This window comes from Neophocaena asiaeorientalis, unplaced genomic scaffold (assembly GCF_003031525.2).
Source record: "Neophocaena asiaeorientalis asiaeorientalis breed wild unplaced genomic scaffold, Neophocaena_asiaeorientalis_V1.1 scaffold182, whole genome shotgun sequence".
Classification (NCBI taxonomy): domain Eukaryota; kingdom Metazoa; phylum Chordata; class Mammalia; order Artiodactyla; family Phocoenidae; genus Neophocaena; species Neophocaena asiaeorientalis.
In genome coordinates this window covers 381,102-401,153 of record NW_020174648.1, presented here as the reverse complement: position 1 = coordinate 401,153, position 20,052 = coordinate 381,102, and the positions used below count along the sequence as shown (strand labels likewise).

The window sequence follows — 20,052 nt, the reverse complement described above, 5'->3', positions numbered from 1 at the left end:
TTTGTAAAGCTCATGATTTGGTCCAGCAGAACACTTTGCAGTAATATTGATAATGCAGCCAATAACTTTACCACTGTGGAGGCACTCTTGTTAAATGATATAATTTAACTAAGTACCTCAGTGAAAGAAATACATCCTGAAGCTCCCTTAATTTTTTTTTTTTAACTCCTCTCTCATGTGCACCTACTGTTTGGCTAGCTCCTCAGACTCTCCATTGTACATGCTTACCCATTGGTCGGCCTGGGATACTGGTAGATTTTGTACTCAGATTTTGCATTTTACCCTTTCTGCAGGTCTCTCCCTTCAAGGATTACCCCTTTAAATTTCTAGCTGTTCCATCAACCCTGACTCTGTCCTGGAGGCAGTAAGACTGATTTTTCTGTGACTAGAGTAGAAAGAGGGTATTGGGAGCACCCTCAGGCAAAAAGCCACAAACTACAATTCTTACTCTTTATGCCAACATCTTTTCAAAGTAAGCTCAGGCTTTTTGCCTGCTTTTGGTGGCTTTCCAGTGCCTTCTAATAGTTTTTTTTTTTTCCTTGAAGTATAATTGACTTAACAATATTATATTAGTTTCAGGTGTACAACATAGTGACTCAGTATTTCTATATAATACAAAGTGACCATGATAAGTCTAGTTACTGTCTGTCACCATAAGAAGTTATCACAATATTATTGACTATAATTACTATGCTGTACATTAGATCCCCATGACTTATTTATTTTATAACTAGAATTTTATACCTCTTAATCTCCCTCACCTATTTCACTCATCCCCTAACCCGCCTCCCTTCTGGCAACCACCAGTTTGTTCTCTGTATGTATGTCTGCTTTTGTTTTGTTATATTTGTTCTTTTTTTGGTTTGTTTTTTAGATTCCACTTATAAGTGAAATCATATACTATTTGTCTTTCTCTGTCTGACTTATTTCACTTAGCATAATACCCTCTAGGTCCATTCATGTTGTGGCAAATGGCAAGATTTCATTCTTTTTTATGGCTGAGTAATATTCCGTTTTGTGTGTGTGTGTGTGTGTGTGTGTGTGTGTGTGCCTGTGTATGTGTGTGTGTGTGTATACCCCCCACATCTTTATCCATTCATCTATCAATGGACACTTAGATTGCTTTCATACCTTGGCTGTTATAAATAATACTGCAGTAAACACAGTGGTGCATATGTCTTTTCAAATTAGTGCTTTTATTTTCTTCAGAAAAATTCCCAGAAGTGGAATTCCTGGATTGTGTGGTAGTCCTATTTTTAATTTTTTGAGGAATCTCCATACTGTTTTCCATAGTGGCTGCACCAATTTAAATTCCCACCTACAGTGCACAAGGGATCCCTTTTCTCCACACCCTCTCCAACACTTGTTTTTCGTTGTCTTTTTGATAATAGTCATTCTGACAGGTGTGAGGTGATATATCATTGTGGTTTTGATTTGCATTTCCATGATGATTAATGATGTTGAGCATCTTTTCATGTGCCTGTTGTCCATCTGAATGTCTTCTTTGGAAAAATTTCTGTTCAGGTCCTCTGCCCATTTTTAAATTATTTTTGTTTATTTTTGCATTTGTCTCCCTTTCTAAGGAGACATATCCAAAAAAATATTGCTAAGACTGATGTCAAGAGCATACTGCCTATGTTTTCTTTTAGGAGTTTTAATGTTTCAGGTTTTACATTTAAGTCTTTAATTCATTTGGGGTGTATTTTTGTATATGATGTGAAAAGGTAGTACAGTTTGATTCTTTTGCCTATAGCTGTCCAGTTTTCCCAGCACCATTTATTGAAGAGGCTTTCTTTTCCGCATTGTATATTCTTGCCTCCTTTGTCATAGTTTAATTGATCATAAGTATTGGGTTGGCCAAAAAGTTTGTTCGGGTTTTCCATAAGCTGTTATGGAAAACCCGAACGAACTTTTTGGCCAACCCAATACATGGGTTTATTTCTGGGCTCTCTGTTCTACTAATCATGTGTCTGTTTTTGTGCCAGTACCATATTGTTTTGATTATTGTAGCTTTATAGTATAGTTTGAAATCAGGGAGCATGTTACCTCCAGCTGTGCTCTTTCTCAAGATTGTTTTGGCTATTTGGGGGGGTCTTTTGTGTTTCCATACAAATTTGGGTTTTTTGTTTTTCTAGCTTTGCAGAAAATGCCATTGGTATTTTGGTAGGGATTGCATCAAATCTGTAGATTGCCTTGGGTAGTATGGTCATTTTAACAATATTAATTCTTCCTACCCATGAAAGCTCCCCAAATTTTAACTCTTGGTGAAGAATGCTATTTTTCAGTCCAGGCATGCATCATGATTCAGAAGGTTGTTAATAGAGAATTTCTAAGTCAGGCAGTTAATTTGATACATGCTACCCTATGGCTTAATAACCCTTTACTTTTCTCCCATCCTGGGTAAAATTGAGTACTGGTTTTTCTTTTCTTTTTTTTTGGTTGAATATTTTAGGATATAACATGTCTTTAACTATACTGATACCATTCAGTAAGAAGCTGAAAATCTGAATTCCTCGAATCTGCAAACACTCCAAATCTGAGCACCTAAAGCTAGAAGCAGTGGTTTGGATAGTATTGTCCTTAGATATTTTTTTGTTGTTCATGTACCCATTCAAATAACCTTTTAAACTATTGATATATTACTTTATTATCTTTATTTTATTATTTTAAATTATATTACTTCTCAGACATTTTTAAGTTTATGTCTGAAATTTTTTGTCTTAAATTTAAATAATTACAAAAAAATCTTTTCCAGTAAATTTTAAATATTCACATTTTTTTAAAAAGCTGCTAAGTGTTTCTACTAAGTGTACCCAGGTAATCTAAATATAGAGGCATTATACCATGATTTAATTTTTTTTAATGAAGCAATTCTACAATAGTCAGAAATTTTACATCTCTGTCCCATTGAACTTTATTTTAGTATAATATACTTTTGTTTTAATGACTTTTGTCTGATACATAGCATGTAAATTGAAATTAAATTATTAATTTCCTATTAGGAAAAGTAGTTACTAGGAAGATAAATTCCTATTATTAGGAAAAATACTTGTTAGAATAATTTTTCTTTCTGTGTTGTAATTATCATTACTCTGATTTTATCTATAGTTGTCAACATAACATTACAAATTTTAATAATTATTACACATAAATATTTCTTTTTTAAAAAATATTTATTTATTTATTCTTGGCTGTGTTGGGTCTTCATTGCTACACACAGGCTTTCTCTAGTTGTGGCAAGTGGGGGCTACTCTTCGTTGCGGTGCGCGGGCTTCTCATTGCAGTGGCTTCTCTTATTGCAGAGCACAGGCTCTAGGTGCACGGGCTCAGTAGTTGCAGCTTGTGGACTCTAGAGCACAGGCTCAGTAGTTGTGGCACTCGGGCTTAGTTGCTCCGCAGCATGTGGGATCTTCCTGGACCAGGGCTCAAACCTGTGTCCCCTGCATTGGCAGGCAGATTCTTAACCACTCTGCCACCAGGGAAGTCCCAATATTTCTTAATGAGGTAAATTTATATTACTTATTACTCTTCCATTTTTCAGTTTTTATATAAGTAAATCCTGAGGAACTTTGTTAGCATTGCTATATATGTAAGAATGGAAATTTTGTTGTTGCATTGTCCCTCAGTTTTTTGGACAAATTCTGAATTATATGCCCCCCAAAATTGCATAGTAAACTATTATTAATAATTATTTTTAGTGATCTATCAAGTTTTCTTTGTTGAAAGCAAAGAGTTGAAAATAAACTGAGTAAAGAATTGAACATAAACTGAATGAAAAACGATGTGTTAACTAGTCACTAGAGTCATTCACTTTCTCTTTTTCTGGAGAGTATACCAAAAAGCTTGAGTAGGACCAATCATATATTTAGTTTTAAAGGCTCCTTGTTTAGTTCAACATACTCAAGAAACAATTAGGAAAATTAAAATATTGTTAATTTTAATACATTTTTCAATGCAGTGTTTTTGATGAAATGCTTTAACACATTTTTTAAATGTATTTTTGAAAACAAATTTTGGAACTGCAGATTACACTCATCCAATTTATAGAGAATATCTGCTATATACCCTAATTAGAAAACCAGTCAGCCAAATCGGAAAAAGTTCTGACTTTACATACCTTAATTTAAAATACTTTACTGTTAGGGGATATCTGTATGTGTATGGCTGATTCATTTTGTTGTGCAGTGGAGGCCAACACAACATTGTAAAGCAACCATACTCCAATAAAAATTTAAAAAAATAATAATAAAATAAAATACTTTACCATTAAAAATGCTAACCATCATCTGAGACTTCAGCGAGCCTTCTCATGCTTTTGCATTAGAAACATCAAAGATCACTGATCATCATAACAATTATTATAATAATGAAAGTTTGTGAAATATTGCAAGAATTAACAAAATTTGACAGAAATACGAAGTAAGCAAAAGGAAAAATAGTGCCTGTAGACTTGCTCAACACAATTTGTAAAAAACACTGTGTCTGCAAAGTGCAATAAATCGATACACGACAACAACAGAGTTTTGACTGAAATTAAATACTTATGTATACCCCTGTGTAAACACCTCATTTTTTAGTTTTAATTCTGAATTATGTAGGGAGGTGAGTGGGTAAGTAGGTGCATAGATTAAGAATTATTGAAAATATTCTATGTATCAGGCTGTGCCAGGCAGTAAAAAAAGAGCAACAAAAAAGACACAATTCTTGCCCTTAAGAATTTATGATCTAATAGGGGAAATAGGTAAAAAGGCATTCATTGGTTGCACAACAATGTGAATATAATTAAAACTTCTGAACTGTACACTGAGAAACGGTTAAGGTGGTAAATTTTATGCTGTGCTTTTTAGCACAATTTAAAAAAGAGAGACGTTAAAATAGAGGGTAAAGAGATAGCAGGGTTACCAGAACAGCCTACATACAGCTTAAGTTCCTAACCCAGCCTCTAGGCCTCAGGAAGGGAAGCGTAGAGAAGACTTCCCAGAGTTTATGGTTAAGCTGTATCTTATGGTCTATATTAAGTTAGGGAGGATTCCACTTATCCCATTATGTGTCAAAACACAAGTCCGTGTAATTTATGAGTGATAGAAGTGTTACAAGTGTTACTGTTTCCCAGTTTTGTTCATCTTTATCCCTAGGACGTTCCCCCACCCCAACCCCAGATAAAACCCTACCTTTAAAGCAGAGATCATAGTATCTGTTCTGTTTATGTCACAGATTTGTTGTAAGGATCAAATAAGGTAGCGCACATGAAATCAAGAAATTCTGACTTGCTGTACAAGTAGAATTTATCTTTAAATGAAATATAATTCTCTTTACTGTCTAGAGCTAGTATATATGTGTCTTCCTTTCTGGAAAGTCTTTTCACAAACACTTATGATCACCTTGAGTGTGTGTGTGTGGATAAGGGTGTTGTACTGGGTAAGTATCAATTAGGAATGTGTTTGGTTTTTTATTCAAGTAACACAGCTGTTTACTGACTGAACTTGATTCATGTGCCCACAGTCAAACTTTTAAAAACACAAGCATTTTTTAGAGGGACCATTGGTTGTATAGTTTAATATCCCTAAAATTAAAAAAAAACGCTTTTTATAGTTGCTACATATTAAATATTTATATCACTAAAATTTTTTTACCAAAAAGACAAAGGAACCCATGACAAAATTTGACATTGAATGGTGATCAAAAGCAGAATTTGGTTTATATTGTTTTCTTGGACAATATTCCAAGAGAAAAGGTATCAGAAAACATAGACTAGAAATGATCATTGAGTTAAAAAGAATAGATTCTGCATGGTTAATGAGGTTGATCTTTTTTAATTGAATGTGTATGTGCTATTATTGCAAAGGATAAATTTTCTCAGGGGGAAGAAGTGTAGAAAATGGTGAGGTAACTTTGTTCAGACGCAGGAATCTGAGTCTTTTCAGAGAACTAGCCTACAAGAGTTACCATAGTAACAGCATTATTGGAGGCATTTTCAAGATTGTTTCAAAGGTTATGTCTTTTGCAACATGATTTGTAAAAATGGAGTCGCAAGGGTTAACTCTATACTTAGAATCACTTTTTAAAAGGTGAGGGAGGGGGGTTAGGCCCATTATTGGGAGAATAAGTATGATAATACTGCAGCTAGCCCTTGTAGTAAGAAGGAAACACTTTAAACATTTCAGTATATTTTATTTTCTGTCTTTGATTTTAGAAACAAAGGATTTAGCTCTCAGCCAATCTTATTTTAAGAATTCGCATTTCGTTACAAGCCTAAATTAGAAGCCAATTCCTACAAGTTTTTTGTTGGAATTGCGAGTGGAGGAGACAGGAAAGTACTTTAAATGGTTTTTGTATGTCCTTGAGGTTTCTTGGCCTTGGCAAGGAAAGGCCTGTGGGAGGTACAGTAATAAAAAAGCCATTGTGTTATTATTTCTAATCCATTGATGGGGAGAGAGTACTTCATTAGATTTTCTGGTTTTCATTTACAGTTTCTAACATTCTAAAATATTTATAAATTCTTAGTGGATTTTGCTCTTTGCTGTTCTCTGAATACATAGAAGAAAAAAAAAACTTCTCTTAAAAAATACTTCATGTTTTACTTTAGACTCCTTTGTTAGCATTTGTTAGCATTTACTATTAGACATTTTAAAATACTTGGAAAAAAAGAGATACTCTCTACTCACTTAAAAGCCGAGTTCATTTGTATTTCTTTGCTTGGTTGTTTTCCAGTGCCCAGATCTCGTATATCTTCTAGATCCCTCCTTGTTTAACATTCTGTAAGGGGTGCTATGTCCCCTAATGAGGATTCCTCAGTAGTTCAGTGCCTTCAGTGCAAATAGTCATTTCATTGTTTTGGGTGAGCACACATAGTCCTGAAGTGCTTCCTCTCTGGGGGTATGGCCAGTTTGTTATGCTGTTTCTACCCTGAATAATGAGCTTCTATGCCAGAATTTCCAAATTTTAGTCTTGTTATACTATAGTAGAAATGCTTTTTTTTTTTTTTTAATCTCTAGGGAAACTTTTGTTCCATTAACTTTTTAAAGACATACACAAATTTTTTTAAAACAATTCATTTGAATAAATGCTTTCATTTTGGACTTAGTATTGAAAGTAGCTCAAATCTTTAACCCTTTTGAAATTTGATACATTTCGCTGTAATTTCTCTAGCTTAACTAATAATGCAGAAAAGAGATAGATTATTTGTTTTCTTTGTTTTGTTTGTTTTGCGGTACGCGGGCCTCTCACTGCCGCGGCCTCCCCAGTTGCGGAGCACAGGCTCCGGACGTGCAGGCTCAGCGGCCATGGCTCACGGGCCCAGCCGCTCTGCGGCATGTGGGATCTTCCCGGACCGGGGTACGAACCCGCGTCCCCTGCATCGGCAGGTGGACTCTCAGCCACTGCGCCACCAGGGAAGCCCAAGATAGATTATTTTAGAATTCACCATTTGTCAGTATTGGCTTAAATCCTGCTGATGCTATAAAATCAAATGTGAGGTATTGTTTCTTTCTGATTATTAAATGGACTTTAATAGTATTTCTTGAGTAACTTATATCTACTTGGCATTGTGCTGATTTTTTTTTTTTTTTTTTTTTTTTTTTTTTTTTTTTCCCGGACCGGGGCACGAACCCGTGTTCCCTGCATCGGCAGGCGGACTCTAAACCACTGCGCCACCAGGGAAGCCCACATTGTGCTGATTTTAAATGATTTTATAAATATTACACTAACAATCCCATTTATATTTCACCTTAAGTTTCTTTTAAAACATTAATTATAGCTTTGAATAAATTATATTTTTATATCATCTTTGTCATATAAAAGAAGCTTTTTAAGAAAACACTTGTCCTTATACCCTGAAGCTGTTTTTGTTGACTTTTCTCTAATCACCTTTGTTTTCTTAATTGCTCTTATAACTGATAGATGTAATTTGTTAGCATTTCTATGTAAATGTGTTGCTTTTGAAACACTCATGCACAAAAATTTAAAGTTTAAAAACAATCTCTATTATTGTTTAGATACTGCTGGAGGATCTGTGATGTTTAAAAGAACAAGGTCAAAATTATTTATGAATTCAACTTACGGAGCAATTTGTCTAATTGAAAAAGAATTTAAAGACAAGTACTTGCAAATAAAATTTTTAATTTTAATTTATATATTATTTTATATATAATTTTACATGAGGCTCTTATTGGTGAAAAGTATAAACATCAAGAAAAGGTATAGTGTCTAGGTATTTTCAGCAAAAAGAAAAGAAAAAAAGAGAAAAACTGAGCAGGCAAATGAATTGTGAGGCCTAAGTTCCTGCTAGGTATATGTTACTCTAGGGAATATAAGTAGTAGATTATACATGAATCTCTTTCTTTCAGAGTTTCATAATATAATACAATAAGTGTACTAATCAGATATTGCTACATAATAAACCACCCCAAAACTCAGCAGCTTAAAACAGCAGTAATTTATTCTCCTTTATATATGTGTATATATTTATTCTCCTTTACGTTTGTGGGTCAGCTGGGAATTGGTGGAACTAGGCTGGGGTGTAGCTATTCTAGCTGAATAGCACGGCTTTAGGCCGCTGTTCCCATTGGGTTTTTGGCTCTTTCCTGAAAGTTGGGTTTGAGTTTGTTACATGTTTGTTCATTTTCGGGTCCCAGCCGAAGGGGCAGCAGTTATCCAAGGAAAAACTCTTTATGTGGTACTAGCAGAAACAATTACTATTGCACAAACACTTTTTAAGTCTGCTTGTCTCACATCTGCTAACCTCCCACTGGCCAAAAGAAGTCATATAGCCAAGCCTAAAGGAAGTCTGCCCATCCTGAACAGACAAAGCAAATTATTAAACCCAACATCAATGGAGTAAGAGTCACGGAAGAAAGGAGTGGATATTTTTAAACTGTAATCTAATCACCACAAAACAAATTAATTTTAACTGATTTTTTTTAATTGGAAAAGGATATAAACATAATATTGTAGAATAAACATGGCTAATAAACATGAAAAATGTTCTACTTTACTAGTAGCAAAAGAAATGCAAATTAAAATCATATTTAATCAAGGAAGTGATGATACAAATTGCTGGCAAGGATGTGGAGAGATGAACACTCATTCTGTTGATTGAGTATAAATTGGTAAACAATTTGGTAATTCTATCAAGAGTATTAAAATCATTCATACCTTTTGACTTAGTAACTCCCTTTCCATAACTTTTTCCTAAGGAAGTGATTAGAGAAGTGAGTATAAATGAATATATGTTCACAGCCCTATATGGTAAAAATTGAAAGTAATCTTATGAATGTCCAGCAGTAGGAGAATAATTTAATTACAGTGAGTTTATGGTACATGGAATATTATACAGTGGCTGGTCAAAAGTCACCCAAAGCACCTGCAAATAGTAGATGAAGAATAATGATATTGGGCTTCCCTGGTGGCACAGTGGTTGAGAGTCCGCCTGCCGATGCAGAGGACACGGGTTCGTGCCCTGGTCCAGGAAGATCCCACATGCCACGGAGCGGCTAGGCCCGTGAGCCATGGCCGCTGAGCCTGTGCGTCCGGAGCCTGTGCTCCGCAATGGGAAAGGCCACAAAGGATAATGATATTATTTAAAGCTAATAATTATTGAATACTTCTATGAGCTAACATTCTTTTAAGCATTTAACATGTATTAACTCATTTAATCTTTGCAGCAACAGTATGAGGTATTAGAATCAGAGCTGAATGGTAGTTAAATTGGCAAAAGCAAATTTTATTCAGGAACTGTTGCAATAGAGGAAAAGTGATCTCAGTACAGAACTGGGCTCAATTCTGAGTATAGAATGGACCAGTGGGGATTTATAGCCAAGGAGCAGGGTGGTGGTCAATGAGTGGAAAATTGCTAAAAGGAAACATCAAGGGTAAGGGAGGATTTTGGCTAAACTGACTTGACAGGATTTTTGCTGAAATCAGATCAGGGTGATCAGGTGCCAAAGGTGGAGGATGAAGAATTTGATGAGAGATTGAGGTGATCAGATATCAAGGGTAAAGGGTTCTCTCTAAACTGACTTAGCAAGATTCTTGCTACACCTGGGTGATGCATGCTTGACAAGGATGGACACCAAGTTTCGGTCTAGGGAACTTAGAGGAGCCTGACTATACTTAGATCAAGGAGAGTCTTTATCCATCCATCACTTCTGCTGGGTGCTACAGACTGACCCTGGAATAATGTGGGAGGGAATTACGGAGAGATGTGAATACCAAGGGGCAAGGAACATTGGATGCCATTTTAGAGAATGGCTACCACACTTTGTGTCTTGCCATTATTATTCTCCATTATTCACTTGCTGTGGAAATACACATGTATTAAATGACACTTCCGGAAAGGAGAGAGAAATCCAAGTCCTCAGTCTCCAAGATGGTTTCTAAAACTACAGGGTTTTTGCCTTCCAATAACCCCCTATGCCCAAGATTCATATCACAACCACCAGAAGCCCTCTGGTTATCTTAAGAAAGATTTATTTAAAGGATGTCGAGTAGCTTACAGAAATCCCAACAGGCAGTGAAGACATCACAGCTTGTATTCCCAACACTACCAATGCTGGACACCAATGTTATCTCTAGAACTGCAACTATGAGTACCTCTAGAATGAGGATGTGGCTGCTTCTCTTTGCCAGAATAAATTCTGTATGGTCCAAAATAAAAAGGAGAGTCTTTGTTGGAGGTAATTACTTGATCGTCATTTTTTAGGTGAGGAAATTCAAAACAGAGAGGTTAAGTTACTTGCCGGTCGTACAGCTATGAAGTGGAAGAACGTAGGTTGTGAATCTGAGTACAAACAATATAGCTCCAAAGTCAAGTAGCAAGTAGGTGACCATGCTAGAATTCACACCCAGGTCTTGTGATTATTTTTCTCTACCATACTGCCTTCTAATGTTATAGAATGACCTGAGCTCTTCCCAAAGGTGAAATGTTAAACTCGTAGTAAACAAAGGAAGATCAGATAGGGTAGTGTGCTATCCCTACAAGTGCCAGATAAATTTGTGTTTGGGGAAGCACAAAGGTACATTGAGAGAGAATAATTAGACTGTACTTTTATATGGTTAGGCCCATTTTGTGATCCATTTGTCCTAATGGCCACATTCGTGGAAAACCAAAGACATTGCCAGGAACTAGCTATCTCACATTAACAGTCACACGCTTTTATTAGTAAGAGCAATGTGGAGTCACCTCAACTATATAAATAATTTCTCTCTGGAAGAAAATTGAAAGTCTTTCTTGAATCGAAGGGAGACAAACACTAACATATTGATGTTGTTGCAAGTGATGGAAGAATGGATTGACATGAATAATTTGTTTAGAGTTTTATTCTTTGTTAGGGTCATGAAATTCACTTCCTGAGAAATACCAGAGGTAATTAGGTATTTGTTAAAGCTGGCTGGCTATTTCCTTAATATATATTGTTAATAAACATTCCAGCATGCTTCCTAGAATGTAGCGAGTAAAATATGGAAACAAAGACTAGTAAGCTAATACTTAGTTTCCCTGGTAGTATTTTGAATGAGGTATAAGATGTGGTTTTAATTGAAATGTTTAGAGTGACATTTTTCTTATATTAAAAGGAGTATTTTCTTCACATATTAAAAAAAATAGTGCTGCTACTTAATAGGAGGGAAAATAAAGCATCTACCTACTGCTTAAATATCACATTGATGTGTTGCATTTCTTTGTTTCCTCATGTGGGATTCTCAGGGCTCTCTGTAAATACTTTTTGGTTGCCTCTGAATAATACCCTAGAGCATATTTCTTTTAAAAGTAGAATTGTACTGCTTGCAGCTGTTTAACTTTACCAGGAAGTCTTTTCGAAAGAAATGAACATCCACCAAAGTGGAATATTGAAGCTTACACGTTTCATAGCTGGTGTAGAAAACACTGAATCACTGAAGAAGGATGAACTGAAAGTCTAGGATCCGTTGTATAATCTTCCTCTTCCTTCTCAGTTATGAATATATGACTAACTATGTTTCCTTCCTCAACTAAAAAAAAATTAATATTTGAAATCAATGTTTAAAATTTATCCTTCATTTAACCTTCTGTTGCAGAAAGTGGAATGTCTTTGCCTAGAAAGCCAGATCCATCTCTCTGCTCAATTTAATCAAATCCTCTGCCAGTAAGAATTTTAAAAGCACCATCTTAATGAATGGCAGTGTTTCATGTTGAGAGAAAGAACATGGGCTTTGGAGTTACCACGACTAAGATAATTTAGGAATATTTTACCATATCACTAGACAGAAGGAGAAAAACCATGTGATTGATCATCTAGATAGATGCCAGAGACATTCATTAATTAAAAATATACATAAGGATACTTCTTTTTTTTTTTAAGGATACTTCTTAAATATAGCAAGTACTGTGTATACATATAGGATCAGTATATACACACATATATACACATATATGTATACACACACACAATCTATCGATCGGCATCCCACACTAACCACTAGAATCATGACTAGAGGGGAAATGTTAGAGACATTCTCATTAAAATCTGGACTAACATGAGAATATCTGCAATCATCACTATTATTTAACATTCTTCTGGTTATAATTATAAAATGAAAAGAATATTAAAATTTTAAATGAATAAAATAACATTTATAGGTTAATATGATTGCCCAGTGCTCTCACTTTGTTTGCCCTTTTATGAACTTTTTATGGTGAATGTACAGTTCTTTTATAAACAGGAAAATAGTTATTTTCATTAAAAAAAATTAAAATGGAGTTGGCCTAGACTGTCTTTCTAAGGCTCCTTCAGCTCTTTATTTTCTATTATTCTAATAGAGCTATTTGCCAATATGTAGCATCTTGGCACACATTATTTCATTTTGAACCTGATATTAACCCTAAGGGAAAGTAGATGTTATTATTATTTTAATATATCAGGAAGGTTAAATTGCCTGCCCTGAGTCACATGGCAGTAAGTAGCAAAACCATAATTCTCAATCTCTGAATCCATTCCTTTTTCTACTTTAAAAAGTTATTTCCAACAAGGCAGCATGATGTAATGCTGGGATCCTCAAACTTCGGTATATGTGTGAATCACCATGGATTATTACTTTAAAATGCATAATATTGGGCCCACCTTCAGTCTGATTCACTAGGATTAGGGTGATGATCCAGAAATTTATACATTTTTAACATGCACCTCATGGTGCTTCTACTAAAGGTGATTCATTGGCCACACTTAAGTAAACATTAGTAGACCATAAGTTTGTTTTCTACATCTGTAACTATTTCTGTTTTGTAGGTAAGTTCATTTGTACCCTTTTTTTAGATTCCACATATAACGATATTATATGATAATTGTCTTTGTCTGACTTACTTCACTCAATATGGCAATCTCTAGGTCCATCCATGTTGCTGCAAATGACATTATTTCATTCTTTTCTATGACTAATATTCCATTGTATATATGTACCACATCTTCGTTATGCATTCCTCTGTCGATTGACATTTAGGTTGCTTCCATATCCTGGCTATTGTAAATAGTGCTGCAGTGAACATTGGAGTGCATGTATCTTTTTGAATTATGGTTTTCTCCGATGTATGACCAGGAGTGGGATTGCTGGATCATATGGTAGGTCTATTTTTGGTTTTTTAAGGAACATCCATACTGTTCTCCATAGTGGCTGTACCAGTTTACATTCCCACCAACAGTGTAGGAGGGTTCCCTTTTCTTCACACCCTCTCTAGCATTTATTGTTTGTAGATTTTTTGACGATGGCCATTCTGGATGGTGGAGGTGATACCTCATGGTAGTTTTGATTTGCATTTCTCTAATAATTCATGATGTTGAACATCTTGTCACGTTCTTTGCCATCTGTATGTCTTCTTTGGAGAAATATCTATTTAGATCTTCCACCCATTTTTTGATTGGGTTGTTTGTTTTTTTGATACTGAGCTTCATGAGCTGTTTGTATATTTTGGAGATTAATCCCTTGTCAGTTGCTTTGTTTGCAGATATTTCCTCCCATTCTGAGGGTTGTCTTTTCGTTTTGTTATTTTTAATTAAATCTCAAAGTGAATTGATACTGTGATTGATGAGATGCTTCCTAGGTTAAATATTTGAATAGATGTTTCAGAAGTCCTGGTAAAGTTTGGGATAATTTAACTTTTACTCTATTTCTGATACCCAATTTGAAAGAAAATGCGTCAAATGAGGTTTCTATAAAAAGACATCACAGTCTTGGACTCTGAGATTAAGAATTGTTTCAGATGGCTTTTTTAGATCTGATGTGTTATACTAGTTTAGAGTATTGGCAGGTTGTGTGGAAAATGGTGAAAGAGATTTTGGCATTCCATCTTTCTCTGTGCATACCTCCTATTATATATACTCTCACTTCCTTCTTAGATCTGTTAATTAATCATAATGTAGAATATATATTGTCATTTTTTGCTAACATTTATTTTTTTATCTATATTTTATTCAACTCTTATTACTGTATACTGCTCTTATGACTACTTAAATGTTATACAGTCTTTTTTGTTTGTTTTTGTTAATATTGATATTCTTTAATAGACTTATTTGTTTTTTAAGTAAATAAAATAAATACTTCAACATTAGTAACAAATTACAATTGATCACAATGCACAAGTGTATGGCAACACTGTGCTTGATAACACTTACTTAGAAGAGGTTAGGATGCCAGGAAGGGGAAAAAAAAAAAACAACAACATGGTTTTCTAAAGAACAAAATCAGGGCTTCCCTGGTGGCGCAGTGGTTGAGAGTCCGCCTGCCGATGCAGGGGACGCGGGTTCGTGCCCCGGTCCGGGAGGATCCCACATGCCGCGGAGCGGCTGGGCCCGTGAGCCATGGCCGCTGAGCCTGCGCGTCCGGAGCCTGTGCTCCACAACGGGAGAGGCCACAGCAGTGAGAGGCCCGCGTACCTCAAAAAAAAAGAGGTCCGCGTACCGCAAAAAAGAACAAAATCAGTTCAATTGATTTTTTTTTTTACTTTCTTTGATTTAAGCAGTAGACTATAGGCATGGGGGATGTAGAAGTTCTTATCTACTTTGTTTTAAGTAAATTTTGAACTATTTCACAGTTCATTTTTTTTCCTTTTTAACATCTTTATTGGACTATAATTGCTTTACAATGTTGTGTTAGTTTCTGCTTTATAACAAAGTGAATCAGCTATACATATACATATATCCCCATATCTCCTCACTCTTGCATCTCCCTCCCACCCTCCCTACCCCACCACTCTAGGTGGTCACAAAGGACTGAGCTGATCTTCCTGTGTCTATTTGTAGTTTTTTAAGGAACCTCCATACTGTTCTCCATAGTGGCTGTATTAATTTACCTTCCCACCAACAGTGCAAGAGGGTTCCCTTTTCTCCACACCCTCTCCAGCATTTATTGTTTGTAGATCTTTTGATGATGTCCATTCTGACTGGAGTGAGGTGATACCTCATTGTAGTTTTGATTTGCATTTCTCTAATGATAAGTGATGTTGAACATTCTTTCATATGTTTGTTGGCAATCTGTATATCTTCTTTGAAGAAATGTCTATTTAGGTCTTCTGCCCATTTTTGGATTGGGTTGTTTGTTTTTTTGATATTGAGCTATTTGTAAATTTTGGAGATTAGTCCTTTGTCAGTTGCTTCATTTGCAAATGTTTTCTCCCATTCTGAGGGTTGTCTTTTCGTCTTGTTTATGGTTTTCTTTGCTGTGCGAAAGCTTTTAAGTTTCATTATGTCCCATTTGTTTTAGTTTTTATTTCCATTTCTCTAGGAGGTGGGTCAAAAAGGATCTTGCTGTGTTAAATCTTACACAATCTTATTTCCATTTTTAATTGGCTGAAATTTTAGCTTGTGTCTGTGGCTTAATTTTTTTTAGTTTAACTAAGAAAAAAGTTTCTACCCTTATGAATGTAGTACCTGAAGCTTTTTTACAGCTTCATAAAGTAAGCACTTGAAACAGTGTCAAAAACTTTTAGGATCCTTGTATTTCTTTGTAAAATAATTATGGTCAGTAGCATTCCATTTAGTTAAACAAATGACACTGTCTTTTTGCAGGAGAGAAGGGAAAAACACATACCTTTATCCATTCCAGAATTATTATTATTTAATTATTGATCTTTTCAAGGAATTGACTTTTTGTTTCATTGATCTTTTTCCTCCATTTTTCATTTCAATTTCATTGATTTCTGTGTTTATCTTGATTATTTCCTTCCTTCTGCTTGCTTTGAATTTATTTTGCTTTTCTTTTTCTAGGTTCTTGAGGTGGGTTCTTAGACTATTTATTTGATATTTTTTCTCTTTTTCTCATGTATGCAGTTGTATGTATAATTATATGTAAATGCTATGCATTTTCCTCTCAGCACTGCTTTAGCCAAGTCCCACAAATTTTGATATGTTACATTTTCATTTTCATTTAGTTCAGTGTATTCTTTAAATTTCCCTTGAGACTTTGTCTCTGATCCATGAATTATTTAGTAGTGTGTTGTTTAGTTTCCAAGTGTTTGAAGATTTTTCTGTTATTGATTTTTTTGGCCTATCTTGCTATATGTTCATTGGGCACTTGAAGAGAATGTATGTTCTGCTGTTGTAGGGTGGAGTGTTTATTAGATCCTATTAGTTAATGATGTTGTTGAATTCTATATTGTTGCTTATTTTCTGTCTACTTGTTTCATTAGTTGTTGAGAAGAAGAGTTGAAATCTCTATAATTGTGGATTTGTCTATTTTTCTTTTCAATTTTATCAGCTTTTGCTTCATGTATTTTGCTACTCTGGTTGTTTGATGTAGACACAGTGAGGATTGCTACATCTTCTTCGTGGATTGACTCTAATATACTTATATAATGGCCCTGTCTGTTTACACTAATTTTCTTTGCTCTGAAGTCTACTTTATTTGATAGTAAAATAGCCACCCTGCTTTCCTTTGATTATTGTCTACATGATGCATATCTTTCCATACTTTTACCTTCAACATAGTTATATTATTATATTTGAAGTGAGTCCTTGTAGACAGGATGTAATTGGGTCATAGTTTTTAATCCCCTCTGCCAATCTCTTTTAAGTGATATATTTACACTATTGACATTTAATGTAATTATTGATATGTTAGAACTTAAATTAAGTATGCCATTTTCTTTTTTGGTTTTCTGCTCTCTGCTTTTTATTTCTCTGTATTTACTTGAATATTTTTAAATTCCATTTTGGTTTATCTATAACATTTTTGAGTGTCTCTCTTTGTATAGTTTTTTTAGTAGTTCTCAGTATTACATTGTATATACATAACTTATCACAGTGTCCTAGTGTCATCATTTTACCATTTTCAGTGACTTATAGAAACTTACCTCCCTTTACATCTCTTTACCCTCCCCCATTTATAATGTAATGGTCTTAAATATTTCCTCCATACATTTAGCACCATATCAGACAGTGTTATAATTTTTGCTTCAGCTGTCAAGCATACTTTGGAAAACTCAAGAGGAAAAGTACAGCCTATCGTATTTACCGATATTTTTGTTTACTTGGTTCTTTCTTCCTTCTTGAAGTTCTAAGGTTCCTTCTTTTATTATTTTCTTTCTGTTTAGAGAATTCAACAATTCTTTCAGGGTAGATCTGCTAATATATTCTGTTAGTTTTCATTTATCTGAGAATGTCTTGATTTCCCCTTCCTTTCCTGAAGGATATTGAGTATAAGAATTTGTATACATTGAGTATAAAAATCTGGGTTTATAGTTCTTTTTTTTCCAGCTCTTGATAAATTTTGTGCTACTTTCTTCTGGCCTCCAGAAGATTTCTGATGAGAAATCCACTGTCAATCATATTGTTTTAACCCTGGCCGTTAAGGTATTGGGTTTTTCTTGACTGCTTTCAAGGTTTTTATCTTTGTCTTTAGTTTTGAGAAGTTTATTTATTTATTTTTTTGCAGTACGCAGGCCTCTCACTGTTGTGGTGTCTCCCGTTGTGGAGCACAGGCTCCAGACGCGCAGGCTCAGCGGCCATGGCTTACGGGCTCAGCCGCTCCGTGGCATGTGGGATCTTCCCGGACTGGGGCACGAACCGGTGTCCCCTGCATTGGCAGGTGGACACTCAACCACTGCGCCACCAGGGAAGCCCGAGAAGTTTAATTTTAATGTGTTTTGGCTTTAGATTTATTTTATTTGAGGTTTGCTCAACTTCTTGAATCTGTAGGTTTATGTCTCATCAAATTTGAGGAGTTGTCGACCATTATTTCTTTAAGTACTTTTTCAGCCCCTCCCTATTCTTTCCTTCTGGGCTCCAATGACACAAATGTTCGATCATTTTTATGGTTCCACAGGTCCCTGAATCTCTTTTCTTTTCTTTCTTCTTCTTTTTCTTCTTTTAAATATATTTTCATTCCACTGTTAAGCTTTGTTAGTTTCTATTCTCCTGTTTTCCAGTTTGTAGACTATTTCCTCTGTCTTCTCTATTCTGCTGTTAACATCATTCACTGAGTTTTTTATTTTCGTTATTGTATTTTTCAGTTCTAATATTTCCATGTGGTTTTTCTTTATGTCTTCTATTTCTTTGCTGAGACTTCCTATTTTTTCATTGTTTCAAGCATTTCATAATTGTTCATAAAAGCATTTTCATCAAATAATTCCAGCAGCTCTCATCTCATTTTTGGCATCTACTGATGGACTTTTTTCACTCAGTTTGAGATCTTCCTGGTTCTTGGTATGATTAGTGATTTTCAGTTGAAAGTTGGACATTTTGGGTATTAAGTTATAAGACTTTGCAGATAGTCACACACACCTTAGTTATCCTTTGGATTCAGAATGTTTCCTGCTTTCACATGGTAGCACTAGCTGCCAACTAACAACTTTGGCAGCATCACCTTCTTTGTCACAAATACTAGTGTATTTGTGTGATTATTTGAATATTTTGTTCTGTTTTGTACATTTTTATTAAAATGAGCGGGAATTATATGTGATGGTACACTTCATTATTGAAAAGAAATGTCTCGAATTTAATACTATTAAAGCAAAGATGGAAATCATTAGGCATACTGAAAGCAGCAACGTTTAAACGTCATTGCCAACACTCATTCGATTTGAAGAGATTATCTGTGTTCTGTTGTAAAGAGTAAAAACGAAAAATGTCTGTAAGATGTTGGGAATAATGTCATTAAATATTATGTCTAAAAGACAAGGAAGATATAATAAGGGGTTTTATTTTCTTATTTTTAGTTCTCAGGAAACAAAATCCTCATATAACATGTACATCTGTTACTTGTCTTTTTCATATTCAGCTATATACGAGTTTTTAGGGACACATTGTATGTGTAGGCTGCCAGAAACCATGTTGCCTTCCCCAAGTATTTGTTGGAATGTAAGGCATTGTACAGAAAGTTTAAAAATGAGTAAAACACAGCACTTGCCCTCAATTCAATTTGGCAAAAATTAATTGAGTTCCCGCTGTGTGGAGTGGAGTATAGGCCTTGGAAAAATGCTGGCATGAGATCTTTCCCTAAAAGACATTACAATTTAATGGAAAATACAAACACATATGCAGTTTACTCCATCGTAAAGTTAAATTCTTTTTAAAATGCTAGATAGGGTACAGTGTTATAGGAAAGAGAGAAAAAGTATGTTTATGTCATAATAAAAGATAGTATAAGCACAAAATGTTTTATTAAAAATAATCATAGGAAGGAGATATTACCCTCTTTCTAAACTTACACATGTTAATTTGTCCTTTGCTAACTTTTATTATTAAATTTTTGTCATCTCAGAAAAGGGTATTAACTTGAAAAGGGTTTTCATGATAACTCTCATTGCTTTTCTCGAAACCTCCAACTCAGTCTTTCCCTCTTTACTTTTACAGACTACCTTTGTCTCCTGTACCCTGAAAAACTTGAACCTATCAGGAGTCATTTTCCTTCAGCTATCTTCTACCTATATACATACTTAATTAACCCAAATCCATTCTCACCGTATTTTTCCCAGACTTTGGAACAAGGTTTCCCACCTTAGTGCTCTGACCTCATTTCCTCCTGTCTCTTTCAGGATCTTGCTCTGGCAGTCACCCCTTTTCGTTCCTAAATCTTCAATCTCTTCGTCAC

General features: G+C 34.9%; 1 protein-coding gene across 1 annotated transcript in view; it reads left to right on the top strand.

The window, feature by feature from the left end:
• Window positions 1-20,052, top strand: part of XPR1 (xenotropic and polytropic retrovirus receptor 1) — a 191,037-nt gene that overhangs the window by 151,497 nt on the left and 19,488 nt on the right. The window lies entirely within an intron of this gene.